This window comes from Micropterus dolomieu, linkage group LG19, assembly GCF_021292245.1.
Source record: "Micropterus dolomieu isolate WLL.071019.BEF.003 ecotype Adirondacks linkage group LG19, ASM2129224v1, whole genome shotgun sequence".
NCBI classification, from domain to species: Eukaryota; Metazoa; Chordata; class Actinopteri; order Centrarchiformes; family Centrarchidae; genus Micropterus; species Micropterus dolomieu.
The window spans coordinates 397,945-400,957 of NC_060168.1; the positions used below are offsets into that span (position 1 = coordinate 397,945).

The 3,013-nt window shown below is 42.2% G+C and overlaps 1 non-coding gene across 1 annotated transcript; it reads right to left on the bottom strand.

Annotated features, from left to right (window-relative positions):
* Positions 1-641: 641 nt before the first annotated feature.
* trnal-uaa lies at positions 642-723 on the bottom strand. Its single transcript has one exon. It is a non-coding gene; the product is annotated as a tRNA-Leu (tRNA).
* Positions 724-3,013: the final 2,290 nt, after the last annotated feature.

Here is a 3,013-nt window from a genome sequence, read left to right on the forward strand (position 1 = left end):
GTCTGTGCGTGGTGGTTCTTGAAGCACTGACTCCAGCTGCAGTCCACTCTTTGTGAATCTCCCCCACATTTTTGAATGGCTTTTGTTTCACAATCCTCTCCAGGGTGCGGCTATCCCTATTGCTTGTACACTTTTTTCTACCACATCTTTTCCTTCCCTTCGCCTCTGTATTAATGTGCTTGGACACAGAGCTCTGTGAACAGCCAACCTCTTTAGCAATGACCTTTTGTGTCTCGCCCTCCTTGTGCAAGGTGTCAATGGTCGTCTTTTGGACAGCTGTCAAGTCAGCGGTCTTCCCCATGATTGTGTAGCCTACAGAACTAGACTGAGAGACCATTTAAAGGTCTTTGCAGGTGTTTTGAGTTAATTAGCTGATTAGAGTGTGGCACCAGGTGTCTTCAATATTGAACCTTTTCACAATATTCTAATTTTCTGAGATACTGATTTTGGGGTTTTCATTAGTTGTCAGTTATAATCATCAAAATTAAAAGGAATGAACACTTGAAATATATCAGTCTGTGTGGAGTTTCACTTTTTGAATGGAACTACTGAAATAAAATAAACTTTTTGATGATATTCTAATTATATGACGAGCACCTGTATGTCAACTTTCAAAGGCTGACCCAAATACAGCCAAGAGATGGCAGTGGTGGGATTTGAACACACGCCTCCGCAGAGAGTGGAGCTTAAATCCAGCGCCTTAGACCACTCGGCCACACTACCTCTGGCTGTGAGGCATCATTGGCTTGGACCATTGGTATTTCCAAGAGAACAGATCGCAGCAGATTCAAAATAGCTAACAAGACCAGCAAAGGTCAGTGCCACGCTATTGAGAGGGCTAAGCGACAAAAGCAGTTTCAAATCTTTGGCCATGTGGCTATTTCAGTTGAATTAAAGTGCAGCGCGCCACTCCTCATCAGTTGCTCTACACACATCCGCAGAGGAGAAGACCCGCTACAGGAGCCGTGATGTACAGTCAGGGAGTGAGTGGAGTTTATTTTTTATTTTTATTTTTGCCTAGTAGTAACAGGCACAAGTAGTAGACTAAAGTGAAAAGGAATCTACTTGGAAATAACATCCTCAGTTGGGCCATCATTGTACTGTATTATAAAAACCAATCCAAACTTTCACGGGACTTCTGTTCCCAGCAAAGAATTTAGTCTAGGGTGCATACTCATTATTCAGTATTTCATGAAATTGCAAAGAAATACCCAGTCTTCATATTTCCCACCAACTACTTGAGGTCAATGACAGCAATGGAAAGCAGTTGAAGTCACAGATATACCTTGTAGCTACTGATGACATTTAGTGGTTGATTATGTTTGATGTCATCAGAGTAGTAGGTGTTGAATTTTAATGCAGTTAATGTGTTACTAATATTTATGCACAAAGTAAATCATCTGTTTATGTTGCGTTATCTGTGCTTCACAGTGTGTGCACATGTAAGCACACATGCTTGTATGTATACATACACACCTGAGCGGGTAAATGTGTCTGTGGGTGCATACTTGTATCTGTGTGTGTGTGTGTGCGTGTGTGTATGTGTGTGCATCAATGCTTAGAATATGTATGAATAAACAGCTAAGTTGCGTTGATGAGACTTCACACTCCAGTGCACAACGGTGATAAGGTCATTAACTCCCCCTCCCGACTGGCAGGCAAGCACCTGTTACCCTCACACCCCAAACACACAAACACACACCTTGAATACATTCCTGAACCTGCTCAAATACCTCTGAGCCATTTTGTTCTCACAGTTTCCAATGACCCGGTGAGAACTCCAGGTGTCAGGTGGCACATCACAGCAGGTTGGAGTGTCTGCTTTGAACAGACGCTCAAAACTGATGTTTTCACCTTAAAATAAAGATGTTAATGGGGAAACATCTTATCGGGTGCAGTATTTAACAATTAACCAAGCATGTAATCGCTCCCTCTGACCCTGATATTATAAATATTTTAACATGCAGAATGTATCCACTGCCCTTTGCAAGTGCTTGTGAAAAGTAATAAACATAAATTACTTACTTACTGTTACACTGACCTTTTTTACAAAGACAAATAATTAGCTGCGGAAAGACATAAGTTGTCTTTGAGTTCATTGCTTCTCATGGGTGTCGACGCATAAATGAACACAATTACCAAAGCTTCTAAAATCTCATACCCTTCATAGCCAAACTCCAATCTTTCTTTCCCCAATTGTTTCCCCACCCGTTTCCCCCAAACCGGATGAGCTGTTCTGACCTAAGTGTGGCAGACACCAAATCAATAGTGGGTTGGATAAGGGTGTAGTGGTTCACATTTAGCAAAAGATAACTTCAGATAACTCCAAGGCACGCAAACACACCCATACACACAAGCTGGCTTGGACAGAGATGGAAGCCGACAGATCACATCAATTAAAAAAGATAAGAATGCAGGCTTTGGAACACACACTTGCACGGTCACACACGTACATACACAAGCAACAGAGAAATTACAGCTGGGAGGCACCGAAAACTGTTAAGAGGGCAAGAGGTGACACAGTGAAATGATTGCTTCAGACATTTGGAAATTACCTTTGTAACTTTTACAGCATCCACAGAGTCCCATAAAAGTAAAACATTTATAGGATATAGTTACAGTGGTTTTGAGGGCACATAGGAAATGTATTGGAGCCAGTGGGAGTTGTGAGGTTGGGTCAATCTAATTGGCTTTCTAAAATAGAAAATTGTCAATGTGCTGCAAGAGTAAACACTACTGCTGTGTGTCAGTTGACTGGCTACCTGTCCACATTTCTGTCACCAAATACATTGTACGAGCCCAACAACACATCCACTTTTAAATGCTCTGCTAAATCCAGCGCCTTAGACCACTCGGCCACACTACCTGGACTTTGGAGGTGGAATTTTCTTGGATCCAGTGGTTCTCCAAGAGAACCATTCAGATCAGATTCTAAACGGCTAACGAGACAAGCAAACGTCAGTGCTGCCATCCAACGCTGTTGAGTGCTAAGCGACACTAACAGCAGTTTCAC